The sequence below is a fragment of the Dermacentor andersoni genome, chromosome 1, assembly GCF_023375885.2.
Source record: "Dermacentor andersoni chromosome 1, qqDerAnde1_hic_scaffold, whole genome shotgun sequence".
Classification (NCBI taxonomy): domain Eukaryota; kingdom Metazoa; phylum Arthropoda; class Arachnida; order Ixodida; family Ixodidae; genus Dermacentor; species Dermacentor andersoni.
Genome location: NC_092814.1, coordinates 87,384,618 through 87,396,674, shown reverse-complemented (window position 1 = coordinate 87,396,674; position 12,057 = coordinate 87,384,618). Strand labels below are relative to the sequence as shown.

At 46.9% G+C, this 12,057-nt stretch overlaps 1 protein-coding gene across 7 annotated transcripts in view; it reads left to right on the top strand.

The window, feature by feature from the left end:
- LOC126544093 (uncharacterized) overlaps positions 1–12,057 on the top strand; it is a 263,161-nt gene that overhangs the window by 227,834 nt on the left and 23,270 nt on the right. Inside the window, exon 3 of one of the 7 annotated variants that reach the window (XR_007602058.2) lies at positions 6,098–6,168. The exons of 5 other annotated variants lie outside the window; for them this stretch is intronic. The gene's annotated coding sequence lies outside the window, so the exon portion shown is untranslated. Of the gene's footprint in view, positions 1–6,097; positions 6,169–10,927; positions 11,162–12,057 lie in introns of those variants that run through there. One more of the 7 variants, XM_055061701.2, reaches the window with a different exon arrangement.

Below are 12,057 nucleotides of genomic sequence, written 5' to 3'. Positions count from 1 at the left end.
GTGTCCCGTAATTCTTCCTGCATTTAAACTTGATGAAGTTGGTTCTCCTAAACTCGTAGTGGGATTCATGTTTGGTATACCTCAAAGAGAAGAGTTGTGGATCAATTTTGAAATCTGAATATGCAAGCTCTGATAGTCGCAGGTTGTATAGTGATTCAATGTCCAGGATGCGATTCTGCGAAAAATATACAGATGTTGATTCACGTTGTGGTAAATTTGCAATAAAGCGCACACTTTTTTTCTGTAATCGATGGAGGCTTTCCATGTTAGACCTAGTAGTGGTGCCCCAGACAAGCAGGCAGTAATGCAGTCGCGAATGAACGGTATTAAAATACAGTTGACGTCGTATATAACGAGGCAACAATAAGCGAAACTTATTAAGCATACCAATACAGTGTGCAACATTACGCTTAATATAGTGAATATGGCAAGACCAACGAAGGTTTTCATGAAACTGAACACCTAAAAATTTAATTTGTGCTACCTTCTTTAGCGGTCGCGACTCGAATGCCACATCATTATTAATATAAACAGGTCTGTTAACAGGGGTAAAAACAATGTACTTAGTTTTGTCAACATTTAATGAGAGTTCATTTGTAACAAGCCAGTCAGATAGATTCTTAAGCTATAAGTTTACACGCGGAATTAAGGAACCTAGATTTTCACCAGAAAAAAATACACTTGTGTCGTCAGCGTAAAGGATAATAGAAGGGGTTTGTGGGATAGATACCATGTCATTTATGTATAAAGGAAACAGAGCAGGTCCTAGGATTGACCCCTGAGGAACCCCAAATTTTATTAGCTCAGAATTAGACGTAGCATTATTAATAACAACATACTGGGAACGACCGGAAAGGTAGTTTATATATATATATATATATAATGAAAGGCAGAAAGGTTCTTTTGATTAGCCGTACGGTTGCCTACTCTGCACTGGGGGAATGGTAGACACGATGAAAAAGAAGTTTGCACAAGCACGAGGAAGGGGGGGGGGGGGGGGGGTTAACTGACAACGACTACAGTATTTCATAGTCTCGATACCTAAAAAAAAGAAAGCTCTCCCGTAATCGAGAGTAAGTGTAAGCATGAAATGGCAACCGGCAAAGCAGATAGGTTGCAGATTGGTATCTGCCTTTTGAACATCGCTATTGGAAATGAAAAATAAAATTTCAGCGTACTAGAAGTTACAGCTTGAGTGAAATTGTGCACAGACATTAGGAATAACTCGGAAGCAATATTTTTTTTTTAACTTGTGCGGGTAGTAACTAGCGCATGTAATACAGTCCTGTACAAAGGGTTGGGGGCCAGAGACCGCATTTTTTAATATTTTGACTGGTTGCCCGGTTGATTTCGTTTCGTTCGTATTTCGTTCGTTCGTTTCGTATTTGAGGTTTTACGATGCTATAACTTCCCTGAGGAGGTTGTAGACATCCTGCGGATGTTGTATTCCCGAACAACAGCTGAGCTGCTGCTTAACGGCATTTTAACACCTCGACTTGATGTGACAAGGGGAGTGCGGCAGGGCTGTCCTTTGTGACGCATATTGTTTGTGCTTGCGATTGACCCGTTTTTAAGGAGTATTAGCGAGAGCCCATTCGTAAGAGGTCTTCCTATGCCGGGAACAGGGTGCATAAAAGTATCAGCGTATGCAGATGACATCACTTTGTTTTTACGAGATGGGGACAGTCTTGTAGAGGTATTTCGTATTTATAATCAATATGCTTCAATGTCAGGGGGCAAAATAAATATAAGAAAATGTGAAGTATTAAATTTCGGTCACGCTGAAATAACGCTACCAGGGGACATTAAACAGACCGAGCATATGCAAATACTAGGTATCAAATTTTGTACAAGTGGTGTTTCACCTCACACGTGGCGAGACATTGTCAGCTCCATTAAAGAACAGTCGGAAGCAGTGACTGCGTCGCCACTGCCGCTGGCAGAAAGGGCTTTCTTCATTAAGAACGTATTGTGCAGTAAACTGTGGTTTGCTCCAAGGGTAGCTCTCCCGCCGTCACCAACAGTACGAGTAGTAAACTCACTTACTTTCTCATGGTTCTGGCTAAACAAGTCGCAATACGTAGCGCAGCAATTTTTGCGTCGGCCGAAATCCAGCGGAGGATGGAGCTTGCCGTGCATAGTTACATTCGGTAGACTGTTGTGCACTAAGAGTACATGTGATCTACTTGATGATGATGAGTACCCTGGTAGGCCACTGCTCCTTTATTGGCTGGGCCATTACCGTCGAACGCTTATGCCGCAGAGTACAGGCAACTTGCTTCCGACGGCGGTAACGCCAGCACCACCGTATGCGGCGGCTGCGCGCTTGCAAAGCCAGCTTGTACAACTAAGAATTACAAAGTGGCGTGCGACACCAGTTTCCAGGCTTTGTGAAATGTTGTGTGAGACAGCTGTACCTACACGGACAGCTACACAAACATTGACAGCCGTGCTTTCACCTGATTTGCCCTCTCAAGTGAAGGATCTTCATTGGCAATATGAGTGGGGCATTCTACCTACAAGAGACAGGCTTGAACGCTGGCAAATGGTAGAGAATTATAAATGCATATATTGCGGACAAACAGAGACCAACGCACATGTAGTAAAGCACTGCGTTGTAGCACGCACCTTCTGGAAGCTAGTTGTAAGAATGTTTGGAATATCCATCGTACGGCCACCACAGCGCCGAGATCGGTTTGCGAGTCTCATCTACTACAGCGCTAGCTACGTTTTGTGGTGCTTCCGTAACATCGCAGAACGATCTCGGCAGTCAAATAGAGCAATGTACCCCAGAATGCGAAAACTACGGGTTATCTTGGAGAACTATGGGGTCATATTGAAGAACAGTTGTTCAAACTCGGTGAAGCCGAGTTTCTTCGCCGCTGGTCTACGTGGTACATAACCGTCTCCCGAGGCAAAGCCTTTCTACAGCCAGAATAATGCTCAATTCTGTTGCGTGACTTGAGACTGTATTTGTATGTGCCCCGGGTATCTTTCATAAATTCGAGGCTGACAATAATGCTTTCGCGTACACGCTGTAATGAGTTTTGTTGTTGTTGTTGTTGTGTTGCAAAGCCAGTGTCAAGTAGACACCATTTATTATTTCATTTCGTGACCTGTTTTGTTTACATCAAGTATGATGTATTACATGTGCTATACCTTATATTGTACTTTACGTTCAAAGCACAGTTGTTAGCGTGCCTACGAGTGAATAAATTTCCTTGTCAACTAGCCCGGATAATGGCTCCAGCTTTTGGCTCAAGGTCACTTGAAGGTTGCCGGAAACAGGAGCTAAAAGCATTTCATGCTTTAAAAATAACAACAAAAAAGACACGATAGTTCTTTTGCAGAAACTCGGGCCGGAGTCGGGTAGGACCAGGGTTTAAGAATTGTGTTTTTCTTAAGAGAACCGTTGTCAAGCTTGTCGAGCGTGGCACCAAGCGTTTTTTTTTTTTTGGTGCTGGAATGTGGACAGTCACGGAGAAGGAGCGCCATCGCGTCTCTGCACCCACAAACTTCGCATTCGGAACTTCAGCTCTATAGCTGTCTTGACCGCGCTTCATGGCTTCCGGTGATTCGTGTCTTGCCCGCGTCGACGATGTGCCCACCGCGAATGCGGGGAACGTTGTCGCTTGTTCGTGGCAGCTGAACCCCCAGCGAGTCTCTCGCGCAACGACAGGCAGCAGGGCACATTCGCGCTCGAAGGCGTGTTAAAGGGCGATGCTTCTTTATATTTTTGCGCGTGACTGTGCCCCCGCTGACCCTCGCCAGGGCGCTTTTGTTTGAGTCGCTGCCGCGTAAGAAAGCTTTGGTGCGCGACATTCGCCGCCTTTGACGACGCGCCTTCTCAGATGATGCGACGAAAAGCGCTCCTTCACCAGTTCCATCCCTTTCATGCGGCGCCTCAATTTGTGCGGCGCATGCGACAAGCGCGCATGCATTCGAGCACACGTTTCTCAAAGTGATCGATTGGCGCGGTCGATACAGGAACGCGGCACGCCTCCGACAGCTCGAGAGTGGCGAAAATTGACGGACCGACGGGTCGATCGAAGACAAGCATTGTACTACAGAAATATCGACACTTTCCGCGACATAATGCAGCAGCGATGCAGTGTGTTCTCGGTGGATGGAGCTATTCCCCTTTGCAGATAACAATATATCTCACCCAGAGAGAGAAAGAGAAGTGAGTGAGAGCAGCCGTGTGATATTGTCTATCGCGAATTGCAGTGATGAGCAATTGATTAACGCTTTTTATAATCACTTCCATCTTTAATTTTTCTTATTTTAGTTCGACCGCTCCACGCTTGGAAGTAGAAATACGCAGGCGCAAATTCCAGGCCTGAGTTCAACAGGCCTCGCAAAACCTGCTTGGAAGCACGCTAATTCGAACCGTCATTTGGGACGCTTGATACGGCTTACTGTTAATCTGGACAGAAGCTGCACGCATAAGTGCGGCAAGTTCATTGCCTCAACAGACAACAATGTGTTGCGGAGATTTTATTTATTTACAGACACACAACCTAATTCCTATTGTGCAAGCACTGCTGACTATAGCAATGCTTCCACTTCACGCGCGTAAACGCTGCGAGTGCCTGAACATGCCCCCGCGACCGTTCTGCGTACTATATATCTCTACGCCTGCAGAAACATGGTCGCAAAAATATTGCAGCGTATACATTTGTTTTATTCTGGTCTGAACTCAAGTTCTACATGGATCTGGTGACGTCTTGATTATCCATACTACAATCTAGCCGCTTCCAAGGCCGCGGTCTGCCTATACCTATGTGCACGAACAGGAGGATATTTTTTTTTAGCGTTTTCCTCTCTGTCATTTTTCTAACCCCTATCTCTCATCCCCCAGTGTAGGGTAGCAAACCGGAGACTAATATCTGGTTAACCTCCCTGCCTTTCCTCTTCATCTCTCTCTCTCTCTTTTCCTTTTCGTCCTCACGCGGCGAGATCAACCACTAGGCGATTGAGCTTGCAAAAAAGCCAGCTTCTCTGCGACGTAGAGGAGAATACAGACGCGCATGCACGTGAAGGAGGGCGTCTGCAAGGACGAGAGAACTGAACAGAGCGGAAAGGACACGACAGGAAGCATCAATGCCCGCCCAGTGCGCATTGCAGCGATGCGCCATTCGCGCGGGTTCATATGTTCAAAATGCAAACGCAGCTGTCTCGGTAAGTTCGTATTTGATCCCTGGGAGCTACGCACCGTCGTTCAGTCGAAACGTGTTGGCGCGAGCGCTGGAGGTCCTGCGCGAGCACGCGTCACCGCAGCGGATCGCGCATCACGCTGTGCTAAAACGGGCCGTCTTAGGCCCGCCCGCTGTGGTTCGCTTTGTATTCGTTATACTGTTTTGCTTATTGCGAACATAGAGGCGATCTTATTCGTTCGCTACTCTACGGCTCCGGACGGCGCTACATGGCGTAAAGCAATTGGATATCAAACCTGGGATCGAACCAATGAACGCATGCTTACAAGCCGAGCATTCTAACCCCAACACCACGGTCGTCTTGAGGAAGCTTACAGGATTTGTCGCTGAAAAACGTTAGGGTTTTCCGGCAGGCTCACCTCGCGCATACACAGCGCCCAGCACAGCGTTAATCGAGGCGCGCAGCCTACAGGCCGGCACACATTGGCTTAAAACTGCTATACCTTGGTGGTGCGGGTTTTCCTCATTTTTATTTAGGTTATTTTTGCAATACGAGGGGCTCAAAAATACGCCGGCACACGTGCCTGCTGCACTCTCTCTCTTCGCTTCACCGGCGTCCGTATTGCGCTACACGTGCTGTCTGCGAAATTCGCTGGTCCTAATGCCAATGCGCGAACGAAATGCCCCAGCAATTAATGCTGATTTTCGCCAGTTCGTACATGTTGACCGCTTTCCAATTATCGTTATCTGCTAACCCAAATTATCACACTCAGTTTGGTTATCCGGCTACGAGTCAATCACGTCTTCGTGCAATAACGAAAGTGGCGTAGTCTTCATTTGCCGTGAGCTTATTTACGTAGTCCAGCCTGTGCAACCTCATGATGACAATCGGTATGACTGCCTAACCGTCAAAAATAGAAAGCTCGCCTTTACACTCGCAGGTGCGCACCTACCTCCATCAAGCCCGTTTGATATCAAAAGACTAGAAGACATAATAAAAGCATATCCTGGTTCTTGGATTATCACTGGGGACTTTAACGCCCGTCGCACCATTTGGAGAAGCTCAAAAGTCACCGCAGCGGGACGAAAACTCGCTTCCTTTGTCGCCAATCATAACCTCTTGCTGCTGAATGATCATAGTCCTACATTTCTAGGGGGCACAGTGCACAGCAGCTGCCTGCACTTGACCTTTGTATCGCGCCCCTTTGCCACGCGCGTTCAGTGGTTTTTGGACATTGAGACGCATGGGGGCGATCACATCCCCACTTACCCTAAGATCAACGGGATATCTAAGACTCATTCGCTTAACACACTACGTAGAATAGATTGGACTGTGTTTAAAAATCTACTGGAGCACGTTCGTCGGGAAGGCCTCCCCTCTGGACTGCAAGAAGCTATTAAAGAAGCGGGACAGACCGCTATGCGCACGTTATGTGCTCACTTAAGTACTCGCAATTTGACTTGGAATTGGAGCGGATTTGCGCGATTCGTCGTCGCGACGAACGAAGATACTTACGCACGAAGTTCCACCTACGGGTAAGCATCTACGGGAAACTTGTTCCAATCTTTTGCCGTCTGGACGAAAAATGAAGTCATATGCGCAGAAGTATGGGCATGTGAGGGATGAACGGCTTTTTGGTGACTTATGCGATGCGATAGTCGATGAGCGGGAGTGATGACAGCGGGGTTAATCGACAGGTGATAAAATTTGTGGAAAGTAGAAAGCCTCGAAATCTTACGGCGGCATTCAAGACTGAGCAGAGTGGCCGGAGATTTTGGTGCTGTGACGCTAGTTAGATAAGAGTATTCTGAATAAATGAACTTTGCAGCGCGATTTTGGACTGATTGCAACATGTCCGAAAGGTTAATCTGGTGGGGATCCCAGATTGCGCCGGCGGACTCCAGTTTAGATCCTATCAGTGTTTGGTAAGCAAGTATTTTCACAGAGGACGGAGTATGATGCAAGTTCCGACGTAAATAAGCGAGGGTGCAGTTGCATCATTTGTGATGTTATGTGAGACGACCATGTAAGATCGTATGTTTATATGAGTGTAAGGAAGATATTTGGAAACCCTAAATTGTGTAATATGTTGTGGAATACGAGGGCCGACGGTGGAAGTTAATGAGTGCAGTTTTCTTTGTATTGAGGGACGTCAACCACAAGTCACACCATTTTTCGACGTGATGCAGATCCTTTTAGAGTTTGCTAGAGTCAAAGTTGTTGTTGATGCTGCGGTAGATAACACAGTCGTCGGCGAATAACCGAATGTTAGGGCAGATATTAGCGGGAAAATCATTTATCTAAATTAAGAAAAGTAAGCGACCCAGAACCGTGCCTTGTGGCACGCCTAAGAACACCGGTGCATTACAAGATGCACGATTTTTAGCCCACACAAACTGTTGGCGATTAGTAAGGAAGTCACGCACCCAGTTTGGGACAAGGGGGCTAGTTTAAATGCGAGAGTTGAAGTAGAAGGCATTGATGAGCAACATTGTCAAAAGCTTTCTCAAAATGTAAAAAGAGTGCGTCGACGGGTACATTAACGTCTAGGCTGGAGCTGATATCGTTAATGAACAGGGATAGTTGGGTAGAGCGTGAGCGATCTTTTAGGAATCCGTGTTGGCAGGGGTGAAAAAAATTTTCATATATCAGAAATTTCATGTGTGAATCAATTGTGTGCTGCATTATTTTTTAAGGGACACTTGTAATTGATTAGGGCGATAGTTTCTTCGCGGTGCTTTGGGGCCGCTTCTGTGCATAGGAATTCCAGTCATGAGGTACAATGCCGGTCACGAGGGATTGCTGGAAAACGTGCAATAAAAGAGCGCCGGAAATAAGTTTTGTATTTTTTAGGATATCCGCATTGATGCAGTCGATCCCAGCTGACGATGTTAGTTTCAGGCACTCGATTAGTTTTATTATTCCGATTATTATTATCCATCAATGGATACGGAGTAGGAAGTCATTGGCTTCCGGCTAAACGCGACTAATGCACTCGTTCCTGGGGTAATCTTGAGGCCTTGTTCGCTAAGGTACGTCGTTATTAACGTCGCAGATTTTGGAGCCTTGCATGCACTTCAGGCCGCGTCACGCCAGAGACGCAGATGTCATCGGCATAGTTCGACAACTTCACCGTATTTGGCAGGCATTCTACAAGACCAATGAATACAATGTTGAAGAGTGTGGGGTTCAAGACACCACCCTGCGGAACTCCACGGTGGGTGTAGTGCGGAGAACTTGGGCCGTCTTCGGTATTCACTAAGAGAGACCGCATATGCAAATAACTGCGTGTCCAACGACAGAGTTGACCGCCGAGACCAATCATATCCAGAGCCTCAAATATCGCCTCATGAAGAACATCGTCATATGCTCCTTTGATATCAAGGAACATGGCGACAGATAATCGATTACACGCCTTTTGATGTTGAATGTATGCAACAAAAGTGTAGGATAGCCAACCGAGTACGTCCTTGGTTAACCTCCCTACCTTTCCCTCTTCGTTTCTCTCTCTCTTTTCTCTCTCTTCTCTCTCTCTATCTCTCCATCTATAGACAGAATATCTCTTATGTCAGGACGCACAGGTTTTGGGGAGTAATCATCCACCGTGACCTCTGCCGGAGTCCTTATGTGGCCTACCTAAAAAAGCGCCTGACGGACATATCTCGTCTTTTCAAGTTTCTTGGAAGAAAAACTTACTTCGGGTATTTCAGTACACGTGATGATGCAACTGTATAGGACGCTGTTTCTCGGATATCTGAGGTACAGCTTGGCAGTGCTGACCAATACCTGCAGAACTAACATCCGTACACTCGAAAGTGCTCAGGCACAGGCCCTTATGATTTGTCTATGGTTGCCACGATGTACATCAACATAAGAAACTATTGCAATTGCTTATGACTGCCCAGCCAAGATTCACATTGTTATGGAAACGCTCAGAGCACACGTCAGGCATCTTGCTCGCGCCCCTCTCCACTATCTCGCCTCGCTGCCATAAGAATGACTACGCGCCTCTTTTTGTCAGACGATGCTGTCGTCAACGTTACTAGACTAGGTTAGTCTAGTAACGTTGACTGCCGTATCGCGTACACCTTCCATCAGATTACACAGCTGTAGCGAGAGTTCTGTTTTCTCTTCGGTGCTTGGTACAGCCACAAGTTAAACTGACAGTACCAGGAATTCGAACGAAGACGCAACTCTCATCACCAGCTCTCAAGCAACTTTCGCTGCTCTTGATGTACAAAAAAATACAACAGTCATACCCATCTTTACACTGACGATTCAACCACCGTGGACGGTTCTGCAGGATCAGTTATTTTTCCTGCGAAAGTTACCACCTTGAAGTTCAAAAAATCGCACCAGACGACATCGATAGCCGCGGAGCTTGCTGCTCTTCGCAGTGCACTTCGCATAATTCGAGAGGAACCACGTCAAAAAATTGAGTGTCTTCCGTGACTCCAAGGCAGCTCTAGATTGCTTGATTTCTGCCTTACGCCGTGGAGCCTATACGAACAACTTGTTCTAGAACTCCGAGAGCTCTTTCCCCGCCTCGTCGAACAAGGACACACCATTACATTTCAGTGGCTCCCTAACCACTGTGACGTAACGAGCAACGAACATGCCGATGAAGCTGCTCGATCTGCTCATGAAGACGGCGTGCAGGAACCAGTCCCGCTGTTAAGGACAGATGCAGTAGAAAAAACTTCAAGTGCTTGCAAACGACATCATACACACGTTATGGAACACACCTAGTTTGCAGCACACTCGTCTTCATCGACTGGACCCCTGTCTTCGACTTCGTCCTCCACCTGGACTATCCCGACCCGAGACAACGATTCTTTACCGACTGTGGCTTGGTATCGCTTTTACAAAATCCTCATCAAAAGGGATGATAGTGCTGCGTGTGACCACTGCGGCAACGAGGAAACTATCGAGCACGTTCTTTGCCATTGTCCCCGATACCGCACACACAGGCAGCCTCACGCGACCGCGCTGGCCCGTCTTGACGACCGGCCGCTTTCGTATAGCAGACAGTCCTGGAACGCCGAACTATACAGTCTTCACACCACAAGACAGTCAAAGCACTCTTCAAATTCCTGCCTTCGAGTGGCCTATTAGAGAGACTATCTCACGGGCGTTCCCAACTTCCTCTATTTTTCTTGTCTTTGCTTGTCTCCGCTACTCGTTCCATCTTTCATTCCCCTTACCCTTCCCCCCGTGCAGGGTGGCAAACCAGAATCTTCTCCGGTTCACCTCCCTGCCTTTCCGTTTATGTACATCTCTCTAGAGGCTTCTTAGCTTGAGACACTTAGCTGTTATCGTTGGCCATATCTTGTAACTTTGTGCTTCCGCCGTTGTATTAATTGTTCTCATGAGGTTCTCGGAGCCTTCCACATGAATTTCCCTGCGCGACAGGAACGTGCAACAGAAGACGGTGGCACGAGAAAGTTGGCCAGGACGAAGGCAAAACTGACAGCGGTGTAGTTAATGATACTAGCAAAAAACGTTGACCGGCGTATAAATATCCGTGGTATATATAGCAGCAGCCCCTTAGATACACAAGCGAAACGGACAATTCCTGAACGTTGACTGCCTTTCTCTATTGTCTTCAAATATGCGCTCTATAAGCGCGCTTTCGTGCATTGTTAAGCAAGGTCACAAGCGTGAATATCGCCGAACTCGGTAGTGCATTGTCGCGCGGAGTTGTGGAAAAAAGAACGAAAAGAAGGGAAAATTCGAGACACTCCGCATATCGTGCGGGAGAAGTGCGGCGTCAGCAAGCGGCCTTTGACGCTCGACTGCGATTTTCTATACGACTGCGCTGACTTGGTGCGTAGCTCGCCTCCTCGCTTGCTCGGCGCCAGTGATTTCGTGCAGAGCCCACGACACCTTGAGTGCGTCTGGAGAAATTTGCCTATCAGACGCCCTTAAAAGTCTGTCAAGTTCTCATCGGGTTGCGGATTTCAAACCGCGTTGTCGCCCCCTGCCAAGTCGCAGATCTCTGCAGGTAACACTTCTTTTTCGTGGGGCGTTTTCAATCAACGAAAAACAATGTGCTTCTGTCGTTAATTACCCGCTAACGCATATTTGTTGATTGCGCCTCGGGAATAAGTGGGCCGTTTATTAGCAATAGAATTCGCGCGCACTTCAAGTTATGCAGAAAAAACTGGCGATTATATGGTATGTGAGCGATGCCTCCATCTCAGCAGTGGTCAGCGCTGCAGTGGTCAGCAGAATTCAAACACGCTACCGAATTCCGCTCGAATTCGGCAGTCTGTTCGATTTCCGATGCAGGGCAACTTTCGAAAAAATAGGTATATTTTTAGAAGGACGCGCAGGCTCACGTGCAGCTCTGTAGAAGCGTCTCAGAACTATCCGTCCAAGAAATTTTCCGGTATAGCGCCACAGAAGCATGACCAAGAACCGTTGAAAGGGTGAAGCTATGCTTACGTATATGCAAGAGGCGAGTCCTAAACGTTGCTAAAGCTGTTGATAGCGAGATATTGAGCCGCACACTCCTCACAGACGCAGTATACACGTACAGTGCGAGAACACATCTCGTTTGCTTTATTTTTTTCTTTTTTTATATATAAATAAGAAAGGTGCGACAAGGCGTAGATAGAACTGACAGCGAGAGAAGGAAATGAAGTCCAAAATCAAGGGCCTTAACAGCCAAATCTGCCACGAGAAGCCTCAGTTACCGCAGTGATGCACGTGTGGACGGAAAAGACAGGAGAGTGCGTCGTCGTCACCATAAAGAAATGCATTAAATGGAGAAAAAAGAAACCTCGGAAACGCCACTGTTTTGTATACGCGCCGTTGCGAGGAGCAGAAACTGTTGGTCGCAGAAGTTGTCGGTTGCCGTGTTGATCGCCATGCTCTACCGAGCTTTTCAATTTGAAT